Below are 11,773 nucleotides of genomic sequence, written 5' to 3'. Positions count from 1 at the left end.
TCCTCCGCCGGTTTCGTGCCGGGATCCCATGGTCCTTGGGGTTGACCAGATGTCCCGTCGCACTTAGTCTCTGCGGGGCTGGCCCCATCGATGCTATGGAGGGGCATCACCGCCAGGAGGCGCTGCGGTTGCGGGCTTCTCGACTCCCTCTCCTTCCCCACCCCTCCGCTCGCCCGCTCCTCCTTTCTTTACTCCCTATCGCCCCGCCCCGTTTTTTCTCCACACACACGCAATTATCACGCTCACGAACTATCCCGGGACCTGGCGTGACTTTCATCGCAATCTCCCCCCCCCCCGGACACACACACATAGAGACACACCCTCCCGGCAGGGAGCACCCTGAGTGGTCGAGCAGATGTCGCTGCTGCATGCGGCCTCCGCATGGGTTCGCTGGTTGACCAGATGTCTGGTCCTTGGGTGGTTGACCAGATGTCTGGTCTGTGGTTGTCATCCTGACAGGGAGGCTTCGGGACGGATTTGGTCTCTCTGGCCTCGCTGCCCCTAGGGGTCACCCTGCGATCGGTATTCTTCTCGCGCGGGGCGAGGGGCGCTCCGGAGCATTCCTCTCCTCTCGGAGTTTCTGTCTGCAGTCTCTCGACTTGCTCTCACTCCCCTACCCTGCTGTGTGACTTTCTTTTTGGTCCTTTCATTTTATCTATTCTCTCTTTGCCTTTTCCTGCGCGCCTTTCCGCTCCCCCCCCCCCCGGATTCATGGTTTCACGTCACGCGGGTGACGTGCCGACACACCAGGAGGCCCTTCTCACACGTGCGCGTGAACACGCAATCAACACGTTTATGAACTAGAAAGGGATCTGGTGTGACTTTGCTATTATTTCCCCTCCCCTCCTCCCCGCGCTGAGAATGAGTTTCCCCGGGCTCGTGTGCCCGCCTGGGAATCGGCTGCAGACGCCATGGCCCCGGGTCGACCACATGTTGCTCTGGGGTCCACCAGATGTCTCTGGCGAATTGGGGCCCTAGGTGCTTGTGACGGTGTGGTCACTAGGTGTCGCTCTGGGCTCAGTATTCTTCCTTCTCGCTGTGACTTTGGTCTCTTTTTTTCGAAATTTCTTTCTTTCTTCCTCTTTTGCCCTGTTTCCATTTTCCCTTCTTAATCTCTTTCTCTCTTTTTGTTGCTTTTTTTCCACGGCAGATGGGTGATGTGTGTGTGGAGGAAACGCGGCGTCAGGGAGAAGACACATCTCACACGTGCTCGGGAACACCCGATCGTCACGCTTCTGAGTACCGACCGATGGATCTGGTCCCGAATTTTTTAATAGTTTTCTCCTCTCTCTCTCTCTCTCTCTCTCTCTCTCTCTCTCCCCCCCTTCCTTCTCTTTCCTTTCTCTCCCTTCCTTTCTTTCTTTCTCTCGCTCTCTCGCTCTCGCTCTTCTTTTCTTTCTGACAGAGTCTCTCGTTCTGTTGCCCTGGCTAGAGTGCCATGGCGTCAGCCTAGCTCACAGCAATCTCAAACTCCTGGGCTCAAGCGATCAGACTGCCTCAGCCTCCCGAGTAGCTGGGATTACAGGCATGTGCCAGCATGCCCAGCTAATTGGATATACGTGTGTGTGTGTGTGTGTGTGTGTGTATATATATATATATATATATTTTTTTTTTTTTTTTTTTTTTTAAACAGAGTCTCACTCTGTTGCCCAGACTAGAGTGCCGTGGCGTCAGCCTAGCTCACAGCAACCTCAAACTCCTGGGCTCAAGCGATCCTACTGCCCCAGCCTCCCGAGTACCTGGGACTACAGGCATGCGCCACCGTGCCCGGCTAATATTTTTCTGTATATATTTTTAGATACTGTTTCTGTATATATTTTTAGATATATAGTTTCTTTCTATTTTTAGTAGAGATGGGGGTCTCGCTCTTGCTCAGGCTGGTCTCGAACTCCCGACCTTGAGCGATCCACCCGCCTCTACCTCCCAGAGTGCTAGGATTACAGGCGTGAGCCACCCCGCCTGGCGTGTACGTTCTGTATTCACAGACAGACGGAAGGCAGGGAGAATGTTACCCTTTCAAAGCCCGCCCTGCTCGCCTCTCAGCCCACCGATGGCACTCTGAATCCCGTGGCATTCCTTCACTCAGCTGAATTCTTCAGCACCCGACCCCCCCCCCCTCGCCCCACCCCCGTGCCACGGGAGTTCGTTCTCATGGCAGAGCCATCGAGGCTGTTGCCACACGTGTTGTAGGTGCCTAGGCAGACTGTGCCCTGGCCCCGAGGAGGTACGGAACCGCCTATCGCCTCGGGAGGGAGGGACAAGATGTGTCCGTGTCCAAGGCGACGTCCTGTCGATCACGAGGAGGCCTGCAAAGGCTCGTATCTGCCAGGCATTGAGCCACATGACATGAAACACCGGTGTGTTCCTTCACTTAGGTGGTGTCGCGTGTTGATACTCACAGAGGATGATAAACCCACTCGCATGCCGGCTGAGCCCCCTGTGTCTCCTCCTCTATCCACTGAGGGAAAAAACCGCAACGAAAGGTAGAGAACCACAGGGTGGGAAGAGAGCCCGTCGCTCTCCCTATGTGACCGTCCGGAGTGCTCGTTCAGATGGGAGGAGGTGTGTTTGTGTGTGTATGTGTGTGTTTCATTGATTTTGGTGCCATCTTTTCTCTGCAGCTGCGTCAGAGGACAGCGATTTTTCCGATTTTCACTCCGCTGAGTGAATTGCCTTTTGAAGAGAATGTCCACAGGAAGCCTACGGTTCTCCCGCGTGGGTGGCCCTCCTCTAGAAATGAATCTCGTTTCTTGAACGGAGGGGACTTGTTGACGCCATCATGCTTTCGGGACGACTTCTCAGACGCTAGCTTTGGACCGCAACATAGGTGCCCCCCGACATTGCCTCAAGGGTTCCGTGGTGCCTCCTGTCAAGAGACCCCACCGACCGTCCCCAGCCTGCCCGCTCAAGGGAGCCGGGCCCCTTCTGATCTGTCCGCCCGCCGTGAAGCTCCCTCCCGAGGGTCGGAAAGCCCACCTGTTTCCCAGTTCGGTTGAATGATGGGGCACCCGGGCAGGGCACTGGCACCGAGTGACTCCATTCTGAGTCTGTCTGCTCTGTGGGGCGGGGGCGGGTGGGAGGGGGGGCAGTTCCGTCTCGACCGGTGGCCTCCTACCGACTGACTCTATGGGACGGACCATTCTCACTCAGGATCGTGTAACCTTCTTGGCCTAGGCACATCCCGGCACTGAAAGCCACTTTTCGGGGACACTCTCCCACGTACAGATAGATGGCCTGCACGAGTGCTCTTCCTTTCTCGAAACACTGGAAATCTGTCCTCAATTTTACCTGACCTACCTGACGGTGTGTGATAAAGGAGCATAGAACCCTCAGCCACCCTCCACCTTCCCGCTGCCACGAGAGACAGTGCCGAGCGTGAAATTCTATCCCTGACTCTCTGTGTCCACCGTTCTCTGGGTAGGGAAAGAACTTAACCAGATAGGCCCTATCGGTCGCTTATCTGTTCTGATAGTTTTGTGGCAGCCATTTCTTTCCCCCTTTCTTTTCTATTTCTGTCTCTCTCCCCCACCCCCGCCCCCAAATTCTTTCTACGAAGACGTTTAGGATGTCAGATTCTGGCCACATGCCCCCCCTAGGCATAGGGGGGCCAGCATAGACAAAGGTCTTCGGTACCAAGTGTTCATTCCACGGTGACAGATATTGCCACTCTTGTATTGACCAGGGCGAGATCGTGAGTGGGTCAACTCTGAAACTCCCTGTACTCTACTTCTCTCTTGGGTAGGTCCCTGCCCCAACCCTCCGGCTTCTAGCACACACCCAGGGGCACTCTCTCCTCTCTGGATAAAGTTCCAGATGATCCGATCCGCTCCGAGGCGGAAGGGGAGCTGGCCGGGCCACCCACTGTGCGCCCCACCCCCACCCCGCCCCACCCCCGTCAGTCATAGGGTCCGTTCTTTTCAGGATGACACCGGCAGCGGTTGCTGGGTGTCACCTTGCGGCCACTTTGATCAGACCTCGGGATCTGGAAAGTCAGGTGACGTTGGGAGTTTAAGAGCTGACTCCCGGGAGGTGTGGAGGGCGGGGAGGAGAGCACGGTCCGGACGGTCCCACCCTCTTCTTCCCGGGCCCGCAGCTCTGGGCCCGCCCGGGGCAGCCCTAGCCTCTAGCGGGTCTCCGCCCACCCGCCCTGTTGTCTGCGGGAGGCGCCCCTCCTCCCGCTCTCTGCCTCCTCCCGGGACCGTAGGCCTCTGCCCGTCGTCTTTTTTATTTTTATTTTTTCCCTTTTGTTTGTTTCTCTTTTATCTTGTTTTTTAGGCTTATCGAATATCATGTCGTATAAAAACTTAAATCACAGAATGAATTATATTATATAACAAGATGTGGCTTTTTATCCTACGCCGAGAACGATGAATTTTTCTCTTCGTGTCCATTTTCCTGTCCTGGAAGAAATACAAAGTTGCTCGTGATACTTCCCCATCATCTTCCAGTTTCCCCCACTGTCAACACGATGTATTCGATCGTATATCTTTGTGTGTGCACGTGGGCGCCTGTACCTATTTCTTTTCGGCATCAGTCTCAGGTCTTTTGGCACCTAGGGGGGAAAAAGGAGAAACCAATAAAGGACAGAAAGACGTTCTGTCGTTTTACGCTCCCCATCACCACCACCACCACCACCACCACCACTTTTGGGAGCTTGTAGTCTGGCCTATGTCCCCAAGGCAGGTTAAATCTTTTCTTAAAACTCCCAAGTGGTCCCCTGCCCCGCCCCCCCCCAGGTGGGCGGCCGGCAGAGTTCACAGGCTTTGTTTTTGGCAGAGCCTGGACGATTGAAATAATTAACCACAATCATCGCTAAAGCTGAGAACCCCTCCCCCCCTCATTAAAAGCTCTGTATTTCTGCCTAGCCCTGTGTTCGGGGAAATTCGGAGGCTTGAGATGGGAAGGTCTACCCTATTTTCTCCTTTACCGGCAAAATAGACTCTCTCTTTCCTTCCTCCTCAAACAGCTTGTCCTCGTTATTCGGCCTCGTGGGCAGGTGGCCGAGCTTTCGGTAACACCAAGTCTTCTAAGTTGTGTTGTGTTATCGGTCTTGTTTTCTTTCTTTTCTTTTCTTTTCTTTCTTTCTTTTTTTTTTTTTTTTTTTTTTTTTTTGAGACAGGATTTCTTTCACTCTGTCCTCTCCCAGGCCGCCTTGGCCTGATTGTAGCTCACAGCAAGCTCCAAATCCAGGGCTTAAGTGATCCTCTCTGCCTCAGCCTTCTGAGTAGCTGGGACTATAGGCAAATGCTGCCACACCCGCCATAATTTTTCTTTTTTCTTTTTTTTTTTTTTTTTTTTTTTGTTGGTAGAGATGAGGTCTCATCGTGTTACCCAGGCTGGTCTCCAGCTGCTGGGCTCAAGTCACGCTCCCGTCTCTGCCTCCCAAGTTGCGGGGATCACGGGCATGAGCCACCATGGCCAGCCAGGTTATTTAAAGGCGATCGCTTTGCTATCCTGATACAAAACCCCAAATGTGCGAGTTTAAGGCACCAGACGGAGGGAGTCCCCACACTACATTGTCACGAACATTGAGGGTGGCTCACGAAACAGCTGGGATGTGGCCACACAGTAGTGATCGAGGCGATATATTCTAGTGGGATAGCAGAAATATAGAATGTCCTGAAGACACTAAATGTCGGAATGCCACAGCAGTCAATGGCTGACAAACTTCCATTCCATTGTGTCATGGTAGGCGGCTTACTTTTCTCCTGCTCCCTCGGTATGATTAAGGCCTGACGTAGAAAATGTCTACGTCTCATCCAAATCCATCGAGACGATGGAAGGGGGAACTGGGAGAGGAATAAAGAAAAACAAGAGAGGGAGAAGCGAAACAAGAGAGAAGGGGGCCGAGGAGGAGAAGGAGGAAACTGCCTCCCCTGTCCCCATGCTACCCAATTAATAAATGAAGAATGGCCTCTTCCCTCCTCTTCCCAACCCCTAACTATGCCTGGAGGTGTATCGTAGGCCTACAGTCCTAAGAAATGTACAACTACTGATAGTAATGGGAAGAAATGCAGTCTAATAGGTTTCTGTGCAGTGGGACACCCAGGCCAGGGCACTTACGGTGAATGGAGCTTGCAGGGCGGGCGGGAGGTTGCTCTGGGTGAGTCTGTGAGTTGGCGGTGAGTGGTGAGTGAATGTGAAGGCCTAGGACATTACTTACTGTAGGTTTTCATAAACCCTGGACACTTAGGCCGCACGACATTTACCTTTAGAAATTTCTTTCTTCAATAATACATTAACCTTAGCTTACTGTAAGTGTTTTCACTTCATAAACTTTTCCATGGTGGTTTGGTTTTTTTTTTTTGTCTGTCTGTTTGTTTGTTTGTTTGTTTGTTTGTTTTCTTTCTTTTAAACTTTTGGACTCTTTGGCAACACCACGACTTAAAACACAAATGCGTTGCACTGTTGTACACAGATATTTTCTTTCTCTGTGTCCTTATGTGTTCCGTAAGCTTTTTCCTACTTTTAAAGTTTTTATCGTTCTATGCACTTTTCAAAATAATAAAAACTAAAACAGAGAGGGGGGGTGGGAGAGGGAAGGAGAGAAATACACACACATGAATATGTTTCCCAAGTGAACTGAGGAAGGGGGCCGAGTCAAGGTTCTCAGGGAGCCACCAGTGATGAAACGGTCAGGCTCAGAATCAGCATTGCAGAGTGGCTGCAGAGCCGGGGGGCCTGGACTGGCTACCTGGACGACACTCCGTGTTTGGTAACTTGGCGAGTCATAAATCCTCTTGAGCCTCAGCCTCTTCATCTGCAAATGCAGAAATCATGGTGCCTACCCCACAGGGATATTGGGCAGAGTGAAAAAGCAAATGCAGGCAAAGCCCGCAGAAGCACGCGTGGTAAACAGTAAGCCTTTAATCGTGGTCACAGTCGTTGTTATAGGATCATCTTCCTATGTCCTTGTCTTTTAAAGATTAGCAGAACCTCCCAGAAGATGAGAATGGGCTCCCCCTGAGCAAGTCTCGGCTGTAAAGTCACAGGCATGTTGAGCATGTGGCACAGAAGGCAGAATAAAAACCTGATCCCGGAACATTATGTTCCTGCAGGACATGAAATCATTGAAGGTATGGGAAATCCTACCTCATATCCGTTTTACTAGAACACCTATGATTGCGTACGCACATGGACGCACGCGCACCCCAAACTTTTTGAGCTTCACAAAACAGCGTAACCAAGGAACACACTATGATGCTTCTTAGCGATCTATTTAGGCCCAGGTTACTCGTCACTCTGAGCCTGCCTCCTTATCTGTCCAATGAGAATAGTGTTTGTCACAATTATCGTCATCGTCATCCTACCTAACGCTTCTGGTAAAATTGAAGTGTGAGAACACCCGCTAGACAGAAAATCCATGTTATCTCTCAATTTTTCTTCCTCCTGATTTCTATCTGAATCTGTGAGCTCGCTTTGGTTCACTTCGGTTTTTCAAGAGGCTCCGGTTACCTTCTCTCCCACCTATATCGGATTGGGTCTGACGGAAGAAAGAAGGAAAAAAAAAAAAAAAAAAAAAACAAACATAGTAAAGAAAGCAGAACAACATTTGTTTCTGAAGCAACCGATCAAACATTGCTGATGAGCCGGTCTTTTCTATTTCAGTAAACCAAGGAGGCCTATTGTCACGAGGATGTGAGGGGCCCGGGTAAGATTGGATGATTACCCCTAAAGGAGACAAAGCAGACAGACTATGGCACATGTGATCTTAGCCAAGAGAATAAACAGTGACCTCTCTGCCGAGTTGGGCCTTAGCATACCAAAGGGAAATAAAGGTGTAATAGGATGCTCAATTTTTACTCTGGAAACAGAGGTTGGTTGGGCACTGAACTGAGAACACTGAATTTTTTACCCTCCTTGATATTCACATAGGCTTAGAGGAGGCAAAAAAAAAAAAAAAAAAAAAAAGAATACTGAGCCTATAAGTCATCCCTAAAACTCGGATTTTATGTTCCCTTGCCTTTTCATAACTGAGCAACACACAACATTAAAGAATGGACACAGGCCGGACGCGTTGGCTCAGGCCTGTAAACTTAGCACTCTGGGAGGCCGAGGCGGGAGGATCGCTCAAAGTCAGGAGTTCGAGACCAGCCCGAGCGAGAGTGAGACCCCCCGCCCCCGTCTCTACTAAAAATATAGAAAGAAATTGTCCAGACAACTAAAAATATATAGAAAAAAATTAGCCGGGCATGGTGGCACATGCCTGTGGTCCCAGCTCCTGGGGAGCCTGAGGCAGGAGGATCGACTGAGCCCAGGAGTTTGAGGTTGCTGTGAGCTAGGCTGACGCCACGGCACTCACTCTAGCCCGGGCAACAGAGTGAGACTCAGTCTCGGGGGGGGGGAACCCAAAAACAAACAAACAAACAAACAAAATAAAAAACTGGAAGGGACACAGACTTCCACAGGTTTGTGTGTGGCCCCTTTTACTTATTAACGCTACAGGACCTTAATTATTTGTGCTCTGAATCTGATATTCAAATTATCCTTGTGGCCAACGCGTTTGAACAGTAGATGGTAGGGGAAGAAGAGTTCACCTCCTGAATAGATGACAAGTAACGGGAGTACTGGTGAAATTACAAGTGGCTTACGTTTACACACTGAAAATCCCAGTTAGCCGCTACCATGAGTTCAAAGAAGAGATCTAAATTTCTGACCCTATGACCCTAAAAGATATTTCCTCCCATGGTGTCACAGATAAAAATAAAACTGCATCCTAGCACTTTGGGAAGCCTAGGGGGAAAGGATCGCTTGAGGCCAGGAGTTTGAAGTTGCAGTGATCTATGATGATGCTACTGCACTTTAGTCTGGGAAACAGAGTGAGGGCCCGTCAAAAGAAAAAAAAGAAAAAGACAAAAAGAAAGAGAGAGAGAGAGAGAGAGAGAGAGACAGGAAGACACAAGGAAAGAAAGAAAGAGAGAAAGAAGAGAGGAGAAGAGAAGAGAAGCGTCAATCTATCCATTGCATTTTCTACCCTTTAGGTGACTGGGCTTCAGCAGGGTGATGTGATCTGACAAAGTTCATGTTGCTAAGAAATAAAGCACTGGGGTTCAAACTCTGAGTTTTCAAAATCCAGCATATCCCCCTACCCACCATACCGTGCCACCTCTGAGAGTGGATATCTCACAGAGGAGAGCTGTGGAGGCCATTCTTGGACAGACAGAGTCAAGTAGTGGAGACCATGGAGTCTCTGCTCTGCAGCCAGTCTAGAGACATATGGAGCCATTAACACTGCTTGTGAGGAAAATACCATGTCATAGGGAAACAGAAATATTTTCCGCCTTAGGCAGATACAATTTAGGAAAAGACCCGAAACCCCTCTTCCTCTAACAGTGCTTTCTGGTCAGATGCTGACCCCTTCGATTCACAGATTCAGATACATCATTCAATGCAAGCATTGTCAACAAGTCACTCTTTGCAGCTTTCTGAAATTTCTCGGATATAGCATACTTGTAAAGATGATCACTTATGTGAAGACACCACCCCTCCAGAAAAACAAAAACAAAACCAAAACAGAAGCCCACTTTTCTCTGCTGTGAAAACCAAGATCAGCTTTTATGAGATCCACTAAATTCACACAAGAAGTAAAATATAATCATACTGATATATGCAATTTTTCTCTTAGAACAGAATGCATGGTGCTCCTTATCGTCTCAGATACTGTCAACAGAAAGCACGCGGTGGATGAACAATCTCCGTGAGCTTTTCTACAGAGATGGGGTGTGTGTGTGTGTGTGTGTGTGTGTGTGATAAATAATGAGGGTTGAGGAGCAGATAAATGACTGGGGGAAAACAACAACAGCAACAACAACAAAAACCACTTCCTGGTTCCTCGATGCAAGCATTCATTTAAAGGGTATACTCGTATGTATACCTAGGTGGAAAGTGGAAGCAGCTTTAAAAAAAAAAAAAAGAAAAATTGCTGCGAGCCCTGGTTATGATACGGCAATAAGCGCTAGCTCTTGGAAGGTGTAAAACATATTCACGGTGGCTTACGCCAATTTGGGATGTACAAAGACGAGCTTGAGCACCACCACCAACCAAAAATATGAATGAATACCTGGCTAGCGATCAGGATCAGACATAATAGAAAAGAAAAAGCTCCCAAGGCTAAAATAATGTGAACACGATTGACTCGTCCATGGAAAAGAACCCCAAATCACTGCAAAATAATTTAAAGAGTTTTATTCTGAGCCCAACGGCCGTGATCATGGCCCAGAGAGCTACGCCCAAGAAGCCTTGAGCAAGCGGACCCATTGTGGTGGGGTGGGTTACAGTTTGGCTTCATACATTTTAGGGAGACAGGAATTACATGTAAAATCACAAATCAAAACATGGAAGGGGTACATTGGTCTGGGCTGAAAAGGCAGGACATCTGGCAGTTGGGGGGGGCGGGGGAGGGAGGGTGCGGTGTTTACAGGTTTACAGCTGGGTTTAAAGATTCTTTGATTTGCAATTGATGACATAAATGAACCTCTGCCTAAAGGCTTTGCATCATGTTTTCAGTTAAGGTAAGGAGGTCTGCTAATCACAGACAAGCCACTGGACAGTTTACCCAAAACTCAAGTGCCCTGTAGTTCAGTAAATGGTTGGCCTGCTAGATATGCGTTAAGCTTTGTCTTGCCTGGCCTTAGGCCCGTCGGACATTCAGTATCTCATTGTTATAAAATCTGACTCCATCAGGGAGGAGTGTCTGACTTCCCCTGTCCTTGCGGGGCAGCAGCTCAGGTTTAAGGGTTTTTCTAGGGTTCCCTGGGCCAACCACGGGACGGGTCAGCTGGCGGTGGCGGGCGGGGGGCGGCTTAAGATTTTATTTTAGTTCATAGACTCCAGAAATGGTGTTTCCCTGGGAAAGGCACACGAGTTCATGAAAAGCTTTCATTCAGTTGGTCTGGCTCCTCCCTGAGGTCGTCTCCCTGCCCCCCACTCCTCCCCTCCCCTGGGGCCGGAGCGGGGGGGGGGGGAGGGTGAAGGCCCAAGAGGAGAGGCGCGTGGGGGAGGTGCCGCTCCCAGAACCAGAGACTCGTCTGGGCCCCACGTAACCCAGCCACCGCGACCGCTTCGCCCGAGGAGGTGCCCAGCAAGTCGTGCTTCTGCCCCTCGGGATTGCCTGCGGGCTGGGGGCGGGGTACGAGCTCCCGGCCCAAGAGGGAAACCCCTAGCCTGGCCGCACAGATGGCCGGGCCCCCGGCGGAGCCCTTCCGCCGGTTTCCACCCCTCCCCCACTCACTGCGCTGACTGCGCATGCGCGCTCGCACGTAGCCGCCTCGGGCTTCTCTCGGGCGGAGCCGCTTTCAGCCGCGACCCCGCCCCGCGAGCTGACTGTGCATGCGCGCTTGCACGTAGCCGCCTCGGGCTTCTCTCGGGCGGAGCCGCTTTCAGCCCCGACCCCGCCCCGTGAGCTGCCGCTTCCAGGCGGCACACCGCATGGGGGAGGGGACGGAGCTCTAAAGAAATCAGTCCCCTCCGTCTCCTGCCTCAGGAAAGGCCCCAAACCCTTGGAGAACTGCCACCCACCGCCACTACTGTGTGTGTGTGTGGGGGGCTGGGTCTTTACTTTGTGTCCTCCTTGTGGCCCAGTCCAAGGCGGCTGGGCTGCCAAACAGATCGTCTCGAGAGGGAGGCAGGAAGGGCCCAGGTCTGGACAGGGGTGGATTGGACCCCTCCACCCTGGGGTGTGGACTTGTGACCGAAAGCTCAGCTGCTTGTCCACGAGGCCGAATAACGAGGACAAGCGGTATGAGGAGTAAGAAAACAGAGAGTCTACTTTGCT

At 50.9% G+C, this 11,773-nt stretch overlaps 1 pseudogene; it reads right to left on the bottom strand.

Annotated features, from left to right (window-relative positions):
- Positions 1-720: 720 nt before the first annotated feature.
- LOC138379414 (small nucleolar RNA U13) lies at positions 721-812 on the bottom strand (annotated as a pseudogene).
- Between the last annotated feature and the right edge of the window lie 10,961 nt (positions 813-11,773).

The sequence above is a fragment of the Eulemur rufifrons genome, unplaced genomic scaffold (genome assembly GCF_041146395.1).
Source record: "Eulemur rufifrons isolate Redbay unplaced genomic scaffold, OSU_ERuf_1 scaffold_33, whole genome shotgun sequence".
NCBI classification, from domain to species: domain Eukaryota; kingdom Metazoa; phylum Chordata; class Mammalia; order Primates; family Lemuridae; genus Eulemur; species Eulemur rufifrons.
The sequence above is the reverse complement of the archived record's forward strand: the minus strand, read 5'-3'. Positions and strand labels throughout refer to the sequence as shown.